We start from the raw sequence: 10,252 nt of genomic DNA, 5'->3' as shown, positions 1-10,252 counted from the left end.
GAGCTGGACACGACCGAAGCAACTTTGCACACACACACACGCACTGATGCTGGAGGAGAGAAAGCAACGGAGAATACATGAGATGGAGCTGGAGGGTGGGCAGGACCTTGCGTTTCTCTTCACTAGACATTTCTTTGTCACCAGAAAAACTCCAATCCACTAAGCTGCCTCCTTTTTTCTCCTGTATTCCTATACACAATGTCTTGAAAATTAGAATTGCAATGAGAGCCAATCAGTGAAAATGAAGAAATCCTAGTTCATATTTTGGCTCTTTCATTGACTTGAAGTATTATTTTGGACAAATTACAAAAGTTCTAGTAGAAAAGGTATGGAAACAATAAATATCACATGAATAAATGCTCTATGTAAAATACACGGTATTACTATCATCATCACAAGCTATGAAGCACAGGAGGTCAAGTACACAGTCCATGTTTCACAGATAAGTGAAGTAAAAACTGAAAGCATAGTCAACAGCCAAAAAAGACAGTTCCAGGAAGCCTCACCTTCCTCACAGAAAAATCACAGAACTAGTGATAGAATTTGGGAAAAAATATTCACAGAAAAATCACAGAATTAGTGATAGAATTTGGAAAAAAATATTCACCATCCAACATCTTCTCAGAGCTGAAGGAACCCCAGCCCAAGGCTGCTGCTGCTGCTGCTGCTAAGTCGCTTCAGTCGTGTCCGACTCTGCGACCCCCATAGACGGCAGCCCACCAGGCACTGCCATCCCTGTGGTTCTCCAGGCAAGAACACAGGAGTGGGTTGCCATTTCCTTCTCCAATGCATGAAAGTGAAAAGTGCAAGTGAAGTTGCTCAGTCGTGTCTGACTCTTAGTGACCCCATGGACTGCAGCCCACCAGGCTCCTCCATCCATGGGATTTTCCAGGCAAGAGTACTGGAGTGGGGTGCCATTACCTTCTCCGAGCCCAAGGCTAGAAGAAGGGAAAGCCTTTGATGACCTGATATCGATAAAGCCAGAACATGTTACAGGACAAGAATTTACCCCCATGTAATGAAATCTGTCTGTTGCCAGTGATGAATGGGATAAAGGAGAAGATTCAGCATTTGTAATATTCTCTTTAAAGTAGTTCCCACCTACCCAATACATGTTAAGCAATGGGTAATTATGGCCTCCAGCATGGTGGTGTCACTTTATTTTTGAAAACCTGCTTTTCTGGCTCATATTTCAGTAGTAGAAATTCATGTGGCCTGAAATAGGATGACAACAAGTACTATCAGGATGTAGGTCTGTTTCAGAAGCTATTTTGTATCTACTGGGGTATGTAATGCAGTGGATTCAGCCCTGTTCCATAGTCTTTGGTCCCTACCCTGGTAAGCACAGATGATTAGAGAGACTTCAAGAATTTGCCTCATTTTGGGAATTTCCTGGTGGTCCGATGGTTAGAACAGGGTTTTTATTGCCAGGACTTGGGTTTGATCCCTGATTGGGAGAACTAAGATCCTGTAAATCATACACTTCATTTAGACAGCCTTCTACTTCTAAACAAATGCTCACTTATGATGAACAGTTATGAACATAATCTACTTTTGTGATTAACACTGATTAATGATGCTTACTCTTTGGAAGGACAGTTATGACCAACCTAGATAGCATATTCAAAAGCAGAGATATTACTTTGCCAACAAAGGTCCATCTAGTCAAGGCTATGGTTTTTCCTGTGGTCATGTATGGATGTGAGAGTTGGACTGTGAAGAAAGCTGAGTGCCAAAGAATTGATGCTTTTGAACTGTGGTATTGGAGAAGACTCTTGAGAATCCCTTGGACTACAAGGAGGTCCAACTAGTCCATCCTAAAGGAGATCAGTTCTGGGTGTTCATTGGAAGGACTGATGCTAAAGCTGAAACTCCAATACTTTGGCCACCTCATGTGAAGAGTTGTCTCACTGGAAAAGACCCTGATGCTGGGAGGGGTACGGGGCAGGAGGAGAAGGGGACGACAGAGGATGAGATGGCTGGATGGCTTCACCTACTCGATGGACATGAGTTTCAGTAAACTCTGGGAGTTGGTGATGGACAGGGAGGCTTGGCGTGCTGTGATTCATGGGGTCGCAAAGAATCAGACACAACTGAGTGACTGAACTGAACTGAATGTCTATCATATACCTAGAAACCATAGCATAAGCTAGGAAGGAAAATTATGTAAAGGTTTCCAAAGCATTATGCTTTTACATTTTTCCTTCTAGGTTAGAAGAATATAAAAATAGTCCTATACCCCACCAGATACCACAAGATTTTGGACTTTGTTTTCTTTTTAGTTCTCGGCAGTTTGATTCTACTGAGCCTGAGTGTGGATGTCCGTGTCAAATGCTTGTACTATATATACTGAGATGATCTTTTTGGGGTTTGTTAATACAGTGAATAACATATTTTGAATGTTAAATATACATTGCATTCATAATCATGATAATTATTTACTATAACCTTAATAAATTTCTATCTCTATGGTAGAAAAGTGTTTATCACTTTTATGAGATGCCCAAAATGTACTCTTCAAAACATTAGCTCCATGACATGTTAGTGAAAGTTGTGCAAACAGAACAGACTAAATTAGTCTGGCAAATAATAGGCTAAATAGAGGTGACTTATCAGGGGTTTTAGTATCCTAGAGTGAATTTTAAATCTTCAAGAGAAGGGGTATGTTATACATCACTTTCCACGATTTGACCATAGACTATCTTCTCTCGAGATAAGAGTTCCATGAAATACACTCTGGGAAATGCAGCTTTCTATTAGATAGATAGGATTAGATAGATAGATAGGATTTCTATTAGATAGGCAGGATTTTCTATCTGATTTTCTACTTGGACCATGAGCTTGCCAATAGAAACCACCATACTGAACTCATAGTTGTAACATCTATCACCTGCCTGGCATTCTTTTACTTATTCATTCATTTTTTTCAACAAACATTCTTTGAACCCCTTTGTATGCTGGATTCCACGCATGGGGGTAAAGGAGATGAAACATAGTTTCTGCCCTCAAGGAGCTCACATTCAGAAGGAGTCGTTATTAACTGAAAAACTCCAATTAATTGAAGAAACATGCAAGCGAAAGCACACTAGTGGTTTAAACCTAATCACAAGTCAGACACTTCGAGAGGAAAACAGAGACAATTCCTAAAAGGGAACATTTCAAGAATTCCAATTGCTTATGAATTGCCAGACCCCATTTTCCTGCCAGAGTCCGTCACAAAAATACTGAAACTTTCAAAATCCCAAGGAATTAACGAGCAGTACAGTTTTTATACATCATCTATCTGTCTGAATCAGCCCCTTTAATCTGGGCACCCTGCATTCTTTGTCTTGCCCTTTTCCTTCAAGCAATAAAGTGTATAGTCTTGATCTTTTGGCTTTGCCCATGCAGTAATCTTTGCCTTAAATACACTTCTTCTTCCATAATTACTCCTTATCCCTTTGCCTGACCTGTTCATACCAAGCCTTCAAGACTCAGGTCAGGATTGACTAGAAGCCCTTGGTAAGGTGCTCTTCCCATGTTCCTTCTACTATTTCTTCACACTGAACTGAAATTACCTGTCTTTTTGTTTCTCTCAGGCTAGTTTTTGGGCTTCCCCAGTCAAAGACCATTTTACTAGCATGGAGTCCGGTATTCAGGAAGTGGCCAATAAATGCTCGTGGAGTCCAATCAAATTAACTCAGCAGAAGTTCTTATTACTCTCACCAAGTTCCTAAGAAACTTCAGAAAAATAATTACAGAAGCTCAGCATCCTCTGAACACAATATTTACTCAGAATTAAACTGTGTTGTTGGTAGGGTGGCTGGGTACTCCTGAGAGGGGTAATTACTAACATCCTGACTGTGCTGTCCAATATGATAGTTCCTAGTCATATGTGGCTGTTTAAAATGTAAATAAAAATAAATAAATTTAAATAAAAATTAAAATTTAAAGTCACTCCAGGTACAATTTAAAAACTCGATAGTAACTAGTGGCTATTGAATAGACAGCTCAAAATAAACATTTCCATCAATGCAGAATGTTTGGGGGCAACAGTGATCTAATCTATAAGACCCAAAGAAAATAAAGAACACAACTTTCAGTAACTATTTAGGAAACAATTCAAGATTGTTTTGTAGACCTAATGCCCAATGTTGATTTTCAAAGGGTATTTTAGAAATTCATTTGTGGCTTCATGAACAGCCCAGGTGCTGAAGCTAGTTTTAGGACATAATGAAAAGCCTAAGGATTATGTTTATAAAACATTGAACCAAGATGACTGTGGGACAAATTTAAATTGTTCCTAAGGCAATAACTTGGGGACTTGTTTACTTAAGCATACTCTGTAACCAAGTATAATTGACGGCACTCCACATCTTTGTTTCTGGTGTCCAAAATTTGAAATTTCATAAATTCACTTAAGAAGCAATTTACAATTCTTGTGGGCTCCTTAAAGTGCCTGTCATATAGAAGGCACTTAAATACATGTTTGTTGAATGAAGACTTTTGGGGAAACAATCCTGATTCATACATCCAGATGTTCCTTGGAATTAAACACACGGATGTTTGACATGTGATGACTCTTGGATTTTTTTGGAAGCTCTTTCCTGCTCAACTAGTTTGTGGGCCAAAACATTATTGAATTTGGCAACACTAAAACTGAAAGCAGAGTCAAATCCTGGTCTACTTGGAAGCAGTGAGGGGAAGTCTTAGCCACATGTCTCTGTCATGATAACAATAAAAACAAACTTTATAAATACTTTTGTATTCAATGGCTGTAAAAGATTGGGGGAATAATCTTGAAAATCTAGAAAGATTCTGCATTTGAGATGCTTCCAAAATGTGTTGAAGTTCCTGCTGCTCTTTACAGAAACTAAACATGGAAATTGTTGACCATTGATTATGGGTGTTGTTTATAAAAGGCAAACAAACCAAAACAAACAACCCGCCTCCCCAAGAATTTAAGTCAGCAGAGCTATACTAAAAGGAAAGATATTGGCTAAACATCAAAAGATTGGCAGATGAACATAATTTCTATGTTGTAAGTTAAAACAAAATATATGCATCATTTTTTGATGATTTTCCACTTAATCAACTCTTTTTGATTAGTTGATGTACAACCAGTCCCAATTCAACTGTAGTTGAAAAGCTGTCATTCACTTAGATCAACAGCAAGGCAAATTAGAGTCCCTAGATCAGCAAGTGACTGGCATATAATAAAAAAACATCAGCTAGTATTATCACTATCCGCGTTTGGTGGCAACCAGGACTAGTAACTGCTGGGACTTAACTTTGACAAGTAAGTGTCAAGTGACAATCATTAGCAAATTGATTCAAACCAGATGCAGATCTCAGATTCTTGCCAAAATATAATGATGCTAATTAGATCCTTGACTTTTCCTTCATCCAATATTTAAGTCTAGGAAAGCTTTTATTGAGCAGAGGAAGTTTTTTGTTTTTTTTTTTAAGAGATCTGATAAAATCTAATGTGGATGGGTTTACATCAGATCCTGGCAGAGCTATAGGGAGGGAAAAAAACCTTCTGAAATAAGTGACTTCAGTCAGAAGCTTCAGCCCAGGCATGTTTTTGGAAGAAAGCTGTTAGAAGGACAATGTGTCTCATCACTGCTTCTCCCTAAAGTCCATTTTTAATTATTGATGTCACTCTTTCCTTCCCTCTCTGCCCAAACAAATATAGCATTTAAACATTAAAGAGGCTACAGAGTCAATGACTGAATGGAATAAAGAATGAATGGTTTAAAGAAGCAGATCTCTAAACCCGGTTACCACCTAAGCTCTGACTTACTCCATCACTTTCCTCATAGGCAGGATTTGGGGGACTTTGTCATGGCAGAACACTATTCACCCCATTCAAGCCAGCTCCAAGGACCACAGCAGAGAAGAGAAGCAAAAGGAAGTGTATACATTGGTGGGTGTGTCCTGGGTCCTTACCTCACTTATTTCATCTTACCCAACAGTTCTCTGTACATTTTTTATAGTGTTAGAACTGTAGTTTGTGCTCAAATAGATGAAAAAATTATCCATATGTTTCCCTGGGACATATAAGGGGGTAGTCAAGCCTTTGTACATGTGGCTGGTATTGAGGAAAATGGTAAGAACTTGGTATATACCTGATATTGATGAACACTTGAGAGATTACTTTTTGAAGGCAGAAAACTACCTACAAGTGTTTATCAGAAAATTATACCTCTAGATCAAACACTTAAATTTTGTAAATATTCACACCCAAACTCTAAGTCAGAGGCACAGCACTATCATGGAGGAGGCGTTGTCCGGAATCCACCTGTCACACTTGGGCACACACATTCGTGAGCACTCTGGCAGGACTCAGAGAACACAGGGAAATGAATGAACCTATCAACTAACCATGCTAGCTTCTTGGGCGCCTGACTCTCCTGACTGCTTTCTTCTGGAACACTTACTATCCCACAGCCTAACACCTGACTACACATCGTGACCCCAACTTGGAATGCATGTGCTTGAGGGTCTCTTACACAACCAGACTGTAAGCTTTTTGAAGGCAGACCACATCTCACATTTGGCTTATATCCTCTTTTGTGCCCAGCATGAAACTCAGCAAGAAGTTGCTAGGTGCTAGAGGAGGACATATCAGACTCACAGAGATGACTGTCTTATGCTGAATCCAAACAACGATAAAGTACTTCTTGGCTCAGGTTACCAGCTATATCACCTTCGAAGGGTTTTAACTTGCACACTAGAGAAGTCTCTCGGCTCCTCAGACATTGTATTTACATTTATAATATAAACAGCCATAGTGTGAAGTGAAGGTGATTCTATAAATATCCACCACTGCCATAGCAGGGCCAACTGCCTATATCCTTTTCCAAAATCCGAGTCATTTCAGCACACTTTATTATTACTTGGGCCAGCTGCCAGCGGTGCCAACTGAAAGACCCAGGTCTGCTCATGAGGAACTAACTCAGCTCAGATATGGTCAGCAGCCTCTTTAACTGAAAGGTCCATGAATTGGATGAGAGTGACAAAGTTGGCAGTGGAGAACTTAACTAAGCAGAGTCTCAAGATCAAAAACTTAGTGCTGCACGATATTCTAAAAATATTGCAACCAGAATTAGAAAATTGATGTCTCCTTTTAAGCTGGAGAAACTCAAGTAAACCTTTTCGGCCTCACTCTGCTTCCTGAAAATAATAGCTAGTGTTTATTGGACATTTAGCTACATGTGCTAGTGCTTTATCTCTTGGAAACTTTCTAAACTTTACGTGTTAGGTACTACTTTTAGTCTCATTTGCCAAAGAGGAAATAGATGTACAGATTAATTAATAATATCCTCATACCACACAGCTGGTTAATATTGGAACTGGCATTTAAACCCAAGCACTCTAACTTGAAAATTAGCTTTTTTGTCTCCTTGATTGACTGCCTCCAGTGATTACCAAGGATTCTCATTTGGTTCTCTCCTGTCACCCTCACTGTCAATATTCTCTGTACAGAGCACTTTCAAATGGTTTTGGGTCTTCTACAACTGGCTGAACTTCCCAGCCTTTCAGAACTCCTTGCATATCCTGAGGATGGGATGGGGAACTGTTCAAAGACCTTGGCCCCTTTACAGGGCACCGCTCATGTCCTTATGATTATAAAGGATCTAAAAGGGGTCTTGGACAATGGACTCCTTCCATCAAGTGATATACAGCCTTGCAAACACAAGTTCCTCAAATAAATGGAGGACTAACCAATATATAATCACGTGACAGCATGATCTCCTTGTCCAAGAGAATGGGAGAGTAAATGGAATAAGTCAGTTCAGTTCAGTCGCTCAGTCATGTCCAACTCTTTGCGACCCCATGAATCGCAGCATGCCAGGCCTCCCTGTCCATCACCAACTCCCGGAGTTCACTCAGCCTCACATCCATCGAGTCAGTGATGCCATCCAGCCATCTCATCCTCTGTCGTCCCCTTTTCCTCCTGCCTCAGATCCCTCCCAGCATAAGAGTCTTTTCCAATGAGTCAACTCTTCACATGAGGTGGCCAAAGTACTGGAGTTTCAACTTTAGCATCATTCCTTCCAAAGAACACCCAGGACTGATCTCCTTTAGGATGGACTGGTTGGATCTCCTTGCAGTCCAAGGGACTCTCAAGAGTCTTCTCCAGCACCACAGTTCAAAAGCATCAATTCTTCGGCACTCAGCTTTCTTCACAGTCCAACTCTCACATCCATACATGACCACAGGAAAAACCAAAGCCTTGAGTAGACAGACCTTTGTTGGCAAAGTAATGTCTCTGCTTTTGAACATGCTATCTAGGTTGGGCATAATTTTCCTTCCAAGGAGTAAGGGTCTTTTAATTTCATGGTGGCAATCACCATCTGCAGTGATTTTGGAGCACCCAAAAATAGTCTGACACTGTTTGCACTGTTTCCCTATCTATTTCCCATGAAGTGATGGGACCAGATGTCATGATCTTCGTTTTCTGAATGTTGAGCTTTAAGTCAACTTTTTCACTCTCCACTTTCACTTTCATCAAGAGGCTTTTTAGTTCCTCTTCACTTTCTGCCATAAGGGTGGTGTCATCTGCATATCTGAGGTTATTGATATTTCTCCCAGAAATATTGATTCCAGCTTGTGCTTTTTCCAGTCCAGCATTTCTCATGATGTACTCTGCATAGAAATTAAATAAACAGGGTGACAATATACAGCCTTGACATATTCCTTTTCCTATTTGGAACCAGTCTGTTGTTCCATGTCCAGTACTAACTATTGCTTCCTGACCTGCATATAGGTTTCTCAAGAGGCAGGTCAGGTGATCTGGTATTCCCATCTCTGTCAGAATTTTCCACAGTTTATTGTGATCCACACAGTCCAGGGCTTTGGCATAGTCAATAAAGCAAAAATAGATGTTTTACTGGAACTCTCTTGCTTTTTCGATGTCCCAGCGGATGTTGGCAATTTGATCTCTGGTTCCTCTGCCTTTTCTAAAACCAGCTTGAATATCTGGAAGTTCACAGTTCATATATTGGTGAAGCCTGGCTTGGAGAATTTGGAGCATTACTTTACTAGTGTGTGAGATGAGTGCAATTGTGCGGTAGTTTGAGCATTCTTTGGCATTGCCTTTCTTTGGGATTGGAATGAATAGAGGAAAATAAAAGGACTGCCAGGCAGCATCAAGAACTCATTCAAGGTTGTGCTAAGTCGCTTCAGTCGTGCCCGACTTTTTGTGACCCTATGGACAGTAGTCTCCAGGCTCCTGTGTCCAAGGGAACTTCTTGGCAAGAATACTGGAGTGGGATGCTGTGCCCTCCTCTAGGGGATCTTCCCGACCCAGGGATGGAACCCATCTCTCTTTATATCCCCTACACTGGCAGGCAGGTTCTTTACCACTAGCTCCTGGGAAGCCCTCATTCAAGTTAGTATTCATGTATTCAAAATGAGACCAATTCGAATGGTGACGATTTTCTAGCCATGCTCGGCTATGTGAGTGCAGTTGCCCCACAGGCAAAGAGAACTATACCTGGACTGGGGTTTTGCTCAGCAAGTATTGTAAGAGTTGAAATATACTCAAGGGAATGATAATAATGATCGCTCATGGAAGTAACCTATACCAGGTACAGAGGGAAGACATGAGGGATGTGGGGACAGTAAAAAGGTGTCAGTGGACTGTAGATCCCAGTGGTTATGAGGACTGCTGGAGTCAGAGTGTGCAAGGGACAACACGAGTCCTGCAGGCATAAGTGCTGTGGAAAATCAGAAAAGCTACAATTCATATGGGCCAGAATAGTTGAGGGGAGGCTTCTTTGAAGGATAGGATTTAGTCTGAGAATAAAGGACATAGAAGAGCTCAAGTTGATTAAACAAAGGATAGAAGATGGAATATTTCAAATTAGGGGCATATCTAAGCAAGGGCATGAAACCTGCTCTAAAGATAAAAGATTTAGGAAATAGGAAGGAAACCAGTTTTACTAGGATATAAAGTTTGGGGTGCAAAGTTGATAGGGCATGAATTTTTATAGTAAGTACTGCAAGATAAGATTCAGGTACAGAAATACAAGGACTATTTCCGTCTTCTGAATATTCCAAACAAATTTTTATTCCTTTGTTTGCAGTTAGTATGAATAAGGTTTCTGCAATTTAAATGGATAATATTGCCCCTGTTTGAAAACCTTGTCACACTTTATCAGTAACTTTTCCCCTATTTTTAACACCTTTTATTGGCTCCATATGGTGAATTTATGTGTTTGCCTTACAGTGATCTTAGTGCAGATAGAGTTGACTGAAGCAG

Source organism: Bos grunniens, chromosome 2 (genome assembly GCF_055505025.1).
Source record: "Bos grunniens cultivar Pamir isolate PY7600 chromosome 2, Bosgru_T2T1.0, whole genome shotgun sequence".
In the NCBI taxonomy this organism is placed as follows: Eukaryota; Metazoa; Chordata; class Mammalia; order Artiodactyla; family Bovidae; genus Bos; species Bos grunniens.
The sequence above is the reverse complement of the archived record's forward strand: the minus strand, read 5'-3'. Positions refer to the sequence as shown.